Raw genomic sequence first — 12,189 nt, 5'->3', positions numbered from 1 at the left:
CCGCAAGAACTGCGGAAGAGCATTAGAAAAGGGGAAGAGAGAGGGTGGTGTAGGAGGGGGAATAAGGAAAAAAAAAACCATGGATTAGGGATCAGTCAAATGGGAAACAGGTTATAATGTATGATAGGGAATTAAGAAGAGATTCGGATAGGACTGTGTTGAGCAATAAGCCATAAGAACTGCCTTTCGCTGGCATGGACACCCATGTTTCTTGTTTTCGTTTACTAAATGCCAAGGGAACAAACGGAACAAAACTCTAAAGATTGTTGTTGTTGTTGTTGTGGTCTTCAGTCCTGAGACTGGTTTGATACAGCTCTCCATACTACCCTATCCTGTGCATGCTTCACCGAGCGAGGTGGCGCAGTGGTTAGCGCACTGGACTCGCATTCGGGAGGACGACGGTTCGATCCCGTCTCCGGCCATCCTGATTTAGGTTTTCCGTGATTTCCCTAAATCGGTTCAGGCAAATGCCGGGATGGTTCCTTTGAAAGGGCACAGCCGATTTCCTTCCCCTTCCTTCCCTCACCCGAGCTTGCGCTCCGTCTCTAATGACCTCGTTGTCGACGGGACGTTAAACACTAATCTCCTCCTCCTCCTCCTGTGCAAGCTTCTTCATCTCCCAGTACCTACTGCAGCCTACGTCCTTCTGAATCTGCTTTGTGTATTCATCTCTTGGTCTCCCTCTACGATTTTTACCCTCCACGCTGCCCTCCAATACTAAATTGGTGATCCCTTGATGCCTCCGAATATGCCCTACCAACCTATCCCTTCTTCTAGTCAAGTTGTGCCACAAATTTCTCTTCTGTCCAATTCTGTTCAATACCTCCTCGTTAGTTATGTGATCTACCCATCTAATCTTCAGCATTCTTCTGTAGCACCACATTTCGAAAGCTTCTATTCTCTTCTTGTCTAAACTATTTATCGTCCATGTTTCACTTCCATACATGGCTACACTCCACACAAATACTTTCAGAAACGACTTCCCGACACTTAAATCTATACTCGATGTTAACAAATGTCTCTTCTTCAGAAACGCCTTCCTTGCCATTGCCAGACTACATTTTATATCCTCTCTACTTCGACCATCATCAGTTATTTTGCTCCCCAAATAGCAAAACTTATTTACTACTTTAAGCGTCTCATTTCCTAATCTAATTCCCTCAGCATCACCCGACTTAATTTGACTACATTCCATTATCCTCGTTTTGCTTTTGTTGATGTTCATCTTATATCTTCCTTTCAAGACACTGTCCATTCCGTTCAGCTGCTCTTCCAGGTCCTTTGCTGTCTCTGACAGAATTACAATGTCATCGGCGAACCTCTAAGTTTTTATTTCTTCTCCGTGGATTTTAATTTCTACTCCAAATTTTTCTTTTGTTTCCTTTACTGCTTGCTCAATATACAGATTGAATAACATCGAGGATAGGCTACAACTCTGTCTCACTCCCTTCCCAATCACTGCTTCCCTTTCTTGCCCCTGGACTCTTATAACTGCCATCTGGTTTCTGTACAAATTGTAAATAGCCTTTCGCTCCCAGTATTTTACCCCTGCCAACTTCAGAATCTTCTAAAGATTATACAAGTATTTTGTGTTTGTTGTTTTGAAACACACTATTTGCTGTCTTGCCATGTAAGCTACAAGAGATCCTCGTCGGTGGTGGCAGTGGAATATCTCTGAATGAGATCAGTGATGGTCTGTAGTTTTATCCGATACACGATGCCTTTAACGTAACCCCACAGAAAGAAGTGGAGGAATGTGATATATGGTGGACTTGATCGCTAAGGAACTGGGCCAACCCTTCCAATCCACTAATTTGGAAATGTTTCATTTGGGAACTCACAAGTATGTGCTCCCCAATGTGGTGGTGCACCTTCTTCAAAAAAGATGGTTGGTGGAAGATCATGATTGTCGTACCCAGCATTCCGTTAAAACGAACACGTAAACATTTACAGTTGATGGTATCTTGCCAAAGAAAAACGGACCAATGATACGATTACACATGACCGCACGGTGTACTTACCATCTACGGACTGCCTCGCTGAAGTTTCAGAGTCAAGTGGTGTTTTCTAGTCCATAAATCCTCATACTGTGTTGTCAGTTCCCTGTGCGTTTAAAGACTGCATCATCATTGGAACAGACTCTGGTAATAAATTTGCACCCGCAAACATTCGTGCCAGCATGCTAACTGCAAGCCCTTTTCGTCTTGGTTTATAGTGTCAGCTGTACTTGGTCGTCCACTAATCCATTTATCGAATACTGACACTGTCAGCACGAACTAATGGACTTGACGGTAGATTTTTTCCGTACTTAGTTCTTAAGTTTCGATGGCCCTTCAGGTCTGATTTTGTTTCACGAAACCGTGATACGTACTCCACACCCTCTTGAGGTCCAGCAAATAGTGTGGAGTTCCTTTCACAGGTTACCTGAAACACACTAATTGAGTGTGATTAAAAACTTCGATAATTACTCATATTCACCTGTCTCCTCTCTGTGATTGGATTTGTTGTGACTGGGAGGAATATGTCGTGACCTAGTGTCGGATACTGCGTTATTACAGTACTTGGTGGATTAGATAATTATGAAAGGATTAAACTAGTACTGGAGAGTACATTGATCCTTTTTTTTCTCTCTCTCTCTGCCACATGCAAATTTTATCGCATTGTGTATCATAATACTACTAAAGACTGTACTCATATGTAACGTTGTTATGCTGTAACTACACTGTGACAACATATTTTCTTCGAAACCCCCGTAATTCCCACCCATTTAAGTTTGAAATTTGGCTCAAAAGTGCATACAACTTTTCTCTGTAATGGCTCAAAAGCATTGCACCCTGCGACGTAACCGTCGGGTTCGAAGACGCTTCAGAGAGCAAGGTGTCTTCACATGCGAAAAAAAGGCTTTCATTAGTGACTTCCGAAAACCAGCAAAACTCTTGGTCTGTAACGATATCATCTAGGTATTGCAAATTTATTCGTCCAGATTACGACATGAGAGAAGAACACGAACACAGACATACGAGTATTAATAACAGGAAAAGGTGGTTACTGGTGTCCGGTACTACATACGGCAGACTCTTTCACTGTACTGTTCCATTACCCCTTCCGAATTCATGTTGCGTGTATGGTGGACTTGGCGCCAAATTTCATCACAGTTCTGCCCACGCCACCTTGGACATGTCACATTATCGGAAGTTCGTCACATCCACTCTTTACCGTGTCTTCTGACGCCTCTCTTATGAAGATCAGAACCACGACGCCCAGCGCTGAAATCATGCGGTTTTCTTATGAATTGCCGCGCCGAATTAGCCGAGCGGTCTAAGGTGCTGCAGTCATGGACTGTGTGGCTGGCCCCGGCGGAGGTTCGAGTCATCCCGCGGCTATGGGTGTGTGTGTTTGTCCTTAGGATAATTTAGGTTAAGTAGTGTGTAAGCTTAGGGACAGATGACCTTAGCAGTTAAGTCCCATAAGATTTCACACACATTTGAACATTTTTTTTCCCTTATGAATTGCTGAGAAAACCTTTCCAGACATGCCACCCCTCAGATTTGGCATGAGTACAAGGGGTGGCATAAATGGCCTCGCTGAAACCACCCGTTTCCCAGGGGCGTTGATTCCGACACATTTCGCGCTCGAAAACGATAATTCGCAGTGCAATGAACACAGGAAGACGTTCTTGACAACCTTTGACACTGCTAACACCATCGGGCGTTTCAACCCTTTTCTAAGGAAATTGTGGGACTGCATCCTCATCGACCATGATTTCACCGATTTGAGCGCACTGCGTCCGCAATTTTTGCTCTCGTGTTCGCTTTGGAAGCACTGGGGACCATCCAAAACCAATCGCGAAATTTTTACGTGATCCAAAGCACCCAAGGGTGCTTCTCCTTTTACGGGAATCGCATTTTGTTTCCTCCTTTGGCGTAATCATGCGGAATGCGACATTGACATGCGTGAATAAAACAGCAAAGGGACCCCTCGACGACCCTCCCCCCCCCCCCCTCCCTACACCAGTTCGGACACCCACGCCTTTGTTGAGCAGCTTAAAAATGTACCTGTAAAGGCAAAACCCGCCACTCCAGTACCAGGCGCCTGTAGGCAGGCCATGCCGCTGCTCTTTCGCCACTAAACTTATGCTCTCGCGCCTGATAGTATGCCACCCGGAATATGATGGTTTCGAAGGTGCTGCCGGTCTCTGCAAGCGCCTAACACTTCGTCAGTGATTCTGTCTGTAGAGGTGCATTTTTAAAATGAAGGTGGGCAGGTGCCACTCCCATCATGGAGGCGTCAAAAGAAGGGGTGATATATGGATAAGAAGGGGTATGACTACCTTTCGATAATGTGACACGACTACGGTGGCATTGGGTAGAATTGTGGTGAAATTTGGTGCCAATACGACATCATTAATCCACCTTGCACGTCACATCAACTTCTTAGCTGTGGTCTTTTTTTTCGCACTGCTATTTGAAGCGTCCTCGCAGGGCGCCACGCTTTTGGACTAAATTTTAACGTGATTCGAAGCAACCAAATTTCAAGCTTAAACGCCACAAAGCGTGGGAATTACGAGGTTTCGAAAAAGTGATCCTTTAATATTGTCTGGTGTAGAAGAGAATGCTCTACTAAAGATGGCACAAGGCATAACGTGCAAAGCAACACATTCGTGGTAAATAGGTTACTTTGTAATTCCCTGTGGTTAGAATGGAGTGATTGCAAGGCATGCCGATGGAAAGTAGATGTTTTTTATTCCAGTCTTCGATCACACTATAAAGTCCTTCGATGATGACCGGTTTCAGTCAGTAATGACTATCTTCAGATCTGTTCTATATCATGTCCTAATGTGATAAAGTCCTAATGGAGCCGTCAAAACATATAAATACACGCCATTACGGCTGTATCACATTGGGACGTGGTGTAGATTAGCTTAGTATAGTTCTGTCATGTTCCGTAGATCATTTTCACGATTATTTTATCGATATGATGTGGAGGAAGTCAGGTTACAATATATACAGGGTGAGTCACCTAACGTTACCGCTGGATATATTTCGTAAACCACATCAAATACTGACGAATCGATTCCACAGACCGAACGTGAGGAGAGGGGCTAGTGTAATTGGTTAATACAAACCATAAAAAAATGCACGGAAGTATATTTTTTAACACAATCCTACGTTTTTTTTAATGGAACCACGTTAGTTTTGTTAGCACATCTGAACATATAAACAAATACGTAATCAGTGTCGTTTGTTGCATTGTAAAATGTTCATTACATCCGGAGATATTGTAACCTAAAGTTGACGCTTGAGTACCACTCCTCCGCTGTTCGATCGTGTGTATCGGAGAGCACCGAATTACGTAGGGATACAAAGGGAACGGTCATGGACATTAGGCACAGAAGAGACTGGAACAGCACATTACGTCCACATGCTAACACCTTTTTATTGGTCTTTTTCACTGACGACATTCATTACGCCCGAGATTGCAATTGTGTGCAGCAAATGATGGCCACCACATTGAACATCTATTGGCCTGACATGTCGGGACACACTCTATTCCACCCCGTAATGAAAACAGAAACCACGTGTGTACGTGTACCTCACCCCTCATGGTAATGTACCCTCATGGTAATGTGCATGTGCGTCAGTGAAAAAGACCAATAAAAAGGTGTTAGCATGTGGACGTAATGTGCATTCTGGAACTATTTCTGTATTGTCTAAGTGGGCTAGTGCTCCGACTGCAACGTCCTCGAAGTCGACATTCGTCTCCTATCGATGTCAGTCTTTTGCTGCACGTGTTGTTCTGCCTGTATTGCAACAATGTGGAATCAGCTGTGCAATTATAGCAGATTTTTCGAGACGGCGGCGGCGCCGCTGACGTCAGAGGTGTAGCGGGGTTTGCCGGAGCCGCGCGCCGGTGCACGCCGTGTGAGAGTGACAGGCGCAAAGTGCTGACGGCGCCGTTGTATCGCGGCGGCTGCACGTGGTGGCTTCCATAGTGCGCCGCATTTCGGCGGCTGGCTGCCAAGCGCGTGTTTACACAAACAGGTGCGACCCGCGTCAGCTGTCGCGCCGGCGTCTTATCGCAGGCGCGATCACAGCGTCGCGTGACGCTGCCTCGTGTGGCCTGCGCTCCTTCTCCCTGTTTTGTTTACCCTCGTAACTTGACAGCTCCCTTGTGGTTCTGACTCACGCACTGCTGTACCAGACTTTGCATCTAACTCTCAGAATGTGTCTGCTCTTTAACAGGAGCAGTACGGAGAAAAGAATCCGGGCTGATGAGTCCTTTGTTGATATAGTCACTCTCTTGCCATTATCTGGTGCGACGGTACTGCGCAGGAGAAGAGGTGTTTGTTTGTTGACCGAAATGGCGCAGTGCGAAAGGCACTAAACTTGTAATGTGGGCAGGTAGTGGGGACTCAAATTAGCTGTTCTTCCAATGTTTTCCTAAATCACTGTAGGTGAACTGGTTCCTCCAATAGGTATGGGCATTGTTATCCTCCTGATTTGGTAATCGTACCAAGGGACGGGGCGCAGAAATGCAAATAAAATTCTTCGCCCATAACGGTCTGTGTGTCGAATGCTCCAGCTGATTTGGAAGGGGGGAAGATGAGGATTTAATGTCCCGTCGACATCGAGGTCATTAGAAGCGGTCGAAGTGATTAGATAACAAGCTAATGAGAACGATCTACATCTGCGTGTAGATCTATACTCCGCAATTCACTTTACGGTTTGTGTTGGAGGGCACTTCTACCGCTGTGATTTCCCCCTTTCTTGCTCCATTCACAAATGCTCTCAGAATTTCGACAGTAAATCATTCCATTATGCACAACGTCTCCCTTCTAATTTATGCCACTGGAGATCGTTGAACATCTCCTTAACGCTCTCGCGCCGACTAAACGATCCAGTGACGAAACGTGTCCCTCTTCCTCGCATCTTCTCTGTCTCATCTACAGAGGTAGCACTGAAATATGGAAACACCGCAATAATTGTATGCTTCAAAATTAATGCAGATGCTATCGTAGCCTGCAGGTTGCGCTGCTGTTTTTAGCCACGACCGCCACCTGTGCCATGTCCTCCACATGTTGTGTCAGTCATGGTGGGAACAGTATTCTGTGTGAAACTTCCTGGCAGATTAAAACTGTATGCCGGACCGAGACTCGAACTCGGGACCTTTGCCTTTTGCAGGCAAGTGCTCTACCATCAGAGCTACCCAAGCACGACTCATGCCCCGTCCTCACAGCTTTACTTCTGCCAGTATCTCGTCTCCTACTTTCCAGACTTCACAGAAGCTCTCCAGCTAACCTTGCAGAACTGCCACTCCTGGAAGAAAGGATATTGTGGAGACATGGCTTAGCCACAGCCTGGGGGATGTTTACAGATTGAGATTTTCCCTCTGCAGCGGAGTGTGCGCTGATATGAAACTTACTGGCAGATTAAAACTGTCTGCCGGACCGAGACTCGAACTCGAGACCTTGCCGGCGAAAGGCAAAGGTCCCGAGTTCGAGTCTCGGTCCGGCACACTGTTTTAATCTGCCAGGAAGTTTCATATCAGCGCACACTCCGCGGCAGAATGAAAATCCTATTCACTGTTCTGTGTAGTTGCGGGTGCATTATGTCGGAGTTACGTGGGTTCGAATATCGGCAAATTGTTGGTGGTCGTATAGTACGTGGTTCAGTAACCAAGGGAGCCGAAGTGTTTGGTTTTTCAAGTGCCGCTGTATCAAAGATTTATACCGCATACAGGGAAAGTGGAAAAACTTCATCCACTAAGTCACAACCAGGACAAAAGTGTACGTGTGTGTTGAGTGACGCTGATGGATGGTCATTGAAGAGGATTGTGACGAAAAATAAGGTGACGACAACTACAGAACTCACTGCAGAACTGTATGTCGCATTCGTGAACCCTGACAGTACTAAAGCGACAAGAAGGAAGTTACCCCCGGGTCGTACTGCCAAGAATTATGTCACCATTTTGGCTGATCGGATCCATCCCGTTGTACAATGGTACTGCTGTGTTCCAAGGTCACAGGGCCCCTGTTCACACAACTCGCATCGTCAAGGACTGGTTTTGCGAGCACTGGGATAAACTGTCGCATCTTTACTGGTCACCAAAGTCACCAGATGTCAATATTATTGAGCCTTTCTGGTCTGCTCTGGAGATGCTATCCAGCTCCGTCATCGTTATCTGCGCTTACCACTATTTTGCCGAAAAAGTGTTATGAGATTCACTTGAAAACCGTGTAGGATCGGTATTCATCCATTCAGAGACCATTGGAAGCTCTTTTGAATAGTAACGTTTTTCCTACAGTGTATTAGGCATGGTAATTTGTTGTGTTTTTGGTAGGCCTTTTTTTCGTCCAGCTTCTGTTTGTTGCGCTGTCCGACTTAAGCAGACGAAAATTTAGGCTAGGGGTAGTCATGGCGTCAGATCTCCGGCCTACCGATCGATTTGAATTGTTTACAAAATTTCAGTATTCGATGATGCGAATAAAGGTGTTGCACGTGCAGATTTCATTTCTCTTATCCGCGCTGACCCATAATTATAGGCTCCAGGGGCGCACTGAGCTTGCAGGTGAGGAATATTTGTAGATTTTCTCGAGGTATTAGACCTCTTTAAGTGTCTGCCGCTCTGTCATTTTTGCAGTCTTCAAAGACTGATGCTGCATCCGAAACGTCAACTATTTTCATAAATCCGTCTGCACTAATCTGTGCAAAACATGACGTCACACAAGTAATGGACCCGCCGACTGCGTGTACTTGCATGGCGTAACTTTACCATGTAGTCACAAAATCAGTGCCGGCAAATAGTAGAAAAGTTACTAAATCAAGACCCTAATCTTACCAGGTCCGAGAGTGCTCTGCCTGGGTTATGTTGCCGTTTGTAGAGAAGCAAAAATGTTAAATTTCACTGACATATAATCAAACAAGGTATTCTTCCCGTGTAAGAAAGTGATTTGAGTTGGTCTAGACTCAAGATGGTGTCCTTGTTTTCAGGTTTTCTAGAGTATTTGTATTAGGGTATAGAGTATTTGTATTCAAACCAAATAGTGATGATGAATTAGTTTGAGAGTTGTTTATGTTGCCCTCGCCTCGAATCTCCCCCCCCTCTCTCTCTCCCCCTCCTCCCTCCCCCTCCCCCTCCCCCCCCATACACAACGTTTCCTCTCTGTGACTGAATGTGTTGTGACGTGGACGAGCGAGTCATGATCTTGTGTCCGATATTTCATTGTTAAAGTATTTGGTCTCCTAAGATAAATACGAAAGCATAAACTAACAGCATATATATATATATATATATATATATATATATATATATATATCTCGATCCACTGACAAGTGCAAATTTCGTGGAATTGTAGAATTGTACGTCACATTGCAAACAGTTGTACTTATATTTAATGCTGTTGTGGCATAATTGGGATAGAAGTCGAGAATTCTCGTCGATGTGAGAGGGATCCCGTGTGAAGCAACACTTAGAAGGCTCCTTTCTGCTCCCCTAAGACGCAATGGTTTGAATAGAGTGAGACAGGGCAGATGTATACAGATATACCCGTTTTTCGCATTCGTATATGTTGCTTTGCTTTACTAAATAACATCGCCGATATTTACCCAGCGACTTATAAGGAGTGATCAGAAAATTTTCAGACACAAAGGAATTAAAGACATTAGCTGCCAGTGGCGCTGATTTATATCAATGGGGCAAGTTAAAAAATTTGTGCCGGATCGGAATTCGAGCCAGGGTCTCCTACTTACTAGGCAGATGTGCTGACCATTAAGCCATTGACGGCCGCTGTGGCCGAGCGGTTCTAGGCGCTTCAATCTGAAACCGCGCGACCGCTACGGTCGCAGGTTCGAATCCTGCGTAGGGAATGGATGTGTGTAACGTCCTTAGATTAGTTAGGTTTAAGTAGTTCTCAGTTCTAGGGGACTGATGACCTCAGATGTTAAGTCCCATATTGCTCAGAGCCATGTGAACCATTAAGCCCTCAGGACACAGTGGACAGCACAACCAAGCGGATATCATAGCACGCTTCCCCTCAGACCCGGATTCTCAACTTACGCCACGCACTAGGGATATAGTGCCCCTGCTTATTAGCCTCATTACTCGCGGCATCTCTCCGATTCCCGTAAGAGTTCGAGATCGGTATGCATCTACGCTGAAGGGATCCTTGGCCATCATCGCCGTAACTACACAATATGTATGTGGTGTCTGCTCTTTCGGACATGTTCGAAAGAACAGACACCGCACACACATGTATATATATAAAGTTCTCGTTCGAGGACGTTGCTGCAGTGTATAAGCAACACAGCTCGACTCCGATGCGGGAATATGAGCAGCAATATGCAGGCAACGGGTTAGTGCAGCCTTAGAACGGAAACTGCTCGATAGCCCCTTATAAATTAAGTCAGTGAACTCGTATTGTCCGGAGGAATTCAGAAAAATTTGAGATTTCAATCACAGGTCATTTGTATTTATAGTAGCGAATGATGGTTTCTGTCTAAATCAGTCATCTTCAGATCTTTACTAATCGCAGAGTGGCCTGTTGCAGTAGGAGCGAGATACTGCCTGATCGTAGTTGGTTTTCCTGCTATAACTGACCACAAATCTGACGACTTAAGATCTGAAGATTGTTGCAGTAACTTAAAACGTCTGTAAATGATGGGTGTAAAACCCTTGTCAGTGACACGTGCAACCGTAACAGCAAGTGATGTGTGATAAATCAGTTCACGCTGGCCTGGCCGCATGCACTTGTCGAGGGACGGCGTGGGTGGTGGCGCGCCGTCCCGCAACGCGCGTGGGCGGCGTCGTACTGCCAGCAACAGTTCGGCCTTCGCACCCGTTGCCGCTAGTCTGGAGCGCGGCCTTCACCCACAGGTCCACACGTAAGCGCAAACATGCGCCCGGTGCCGTAAACACGTCTGCGAGAACCCAGGTCCCGGCATACAGCTGGCCTCTTCTGCGTTTCACTGCTCGAAGGGCACGGAATACCGATCTGATGTTTTGACCGACGAATAATTTTAATCGGATTGCCATTCTCCCGAAGGCGAGAGGAAAAGTTCACAAAAACATTTATATTTCGTGGCAACCTAAGGAAAGTTACAATTACCACCTCGAAAAACAAAAAAAATCAAGGTGGAACTACCAAACTTCGTCATGGTGTGCAAGTACTGGAACTAATTTATTAATAATTTAAAATTTTACGCACGTGAATTTCCGCAGCCAGTAGTTCGGTGCTAACTCTCGTGGCTTACGCGTCCGCTCGAATCGTCTTCTCAGCAGGAAAAGGCTGTTTACTCCGGAAAGGAACGCTGACAAACTAAAATTCCCCGCGCGCTGTCTAAGCAACCAGTGACAGACGTCGCAGGAAAATCAAGTGGTGGGCGCAGAGACACGTCCAGTAAGGTCGGTTGAGAGACGTCCTCCTGTGTCTGGCCTTGGCTCCCGGGCTGGCATGGTGTGCTTCTCCCTCACGGCTGATGTCTCCGACTCTGTTCCAAGACTGATCGCCCACCGTGGCCCCTGAGATTCACTGCTCGCTCGTCCGCCGATCCTAGGGCGCACATAGTGTAATCTGTGATTTCAGGATACACTCTGAGGTGACAGATGTCAAAGGATACCTCCTAATACCGTGTCGGATCTCCTCTTGCCCGGCGTAATGCAGTAACTTGACGTGTTATGGACTCAACAACTTGTTGGAAATCATCTACAGAAATATTGAGCCATGCTATCTCTAAAGCGTCCCATAATTGCGGAAGTCTTTCCGGTATAGGACTGTGTGCACAAACTGACCTCTCAATTCTGTCCCATAGATGTTCGGTTGGATTCATGTCTGGCGATCTGGGTGGTCAGATCATTCGATCGAATTGTCCAGAATAATCTTCAAACCAGTCGCAACAATTGTGGTCCAGTGACATGGCGCAATGTCATCCATAAAAATTCCATCGTTGTTTGGGATAGTCCATCAATGGCTGCAAACGGTCTCCAAGTAGCCGAACATAACAGTTTCCAGTCAATTTTCAGTTGGACCAGAGACCTCAATCCATTCCATGTAAACGCAGCTTACACCATCGTAGGTTCAAAATGGTTCAAATGGCTCTGAGCACTATGGGACTTAACATCTGAGGTCATCAATCCCCTAGAACTTAGAACTACTTAAAGAACGAAAGAACTACTTAAAGAACGATTGCTGGT

At 45.7% G+C, this 12,189-nt stretch overlaps 1 non-coding gene across 1 annotated transcript; it reads left to right on the top strand.

The window, feature by feature from the left end:
- Window positions 1-349: 349 nt before the first annotated feature.
- On the top strand, window positions 350-422 carry Trnaa-cgc (transfer RNA alanine (anticodon CGC)). Its single transcript has one exon. It is a non-coding gene; the product is annotated as a tRNA-Ala (tRNA).
- The last annotated feature ends 11,767 nt before the right edge of the window (window positions 423-12,189 follow it).

The sequence above is a fragment of the Schistocerca serialis genome, chromosome 4 (genome assembly GCF_023864345.2).
Source record: "Schistocerca serialis cubense isolate TAMUIC-IGC-003099 chromosome 4, iqSchSeri2.2, whole genome shotgun sequence".
Lineage (NCBI taxonomy): Eukaryota > Metazoa > Arthropoda > Insecta > Orthoptera > Acrididae > Schistocerca > Schistocerca serialis.
The sequence above is the reverse complement of the archived record's forward strand: the minus strand, read 5'-3'. Positions and strand labels throughout refer to the sequence as shown.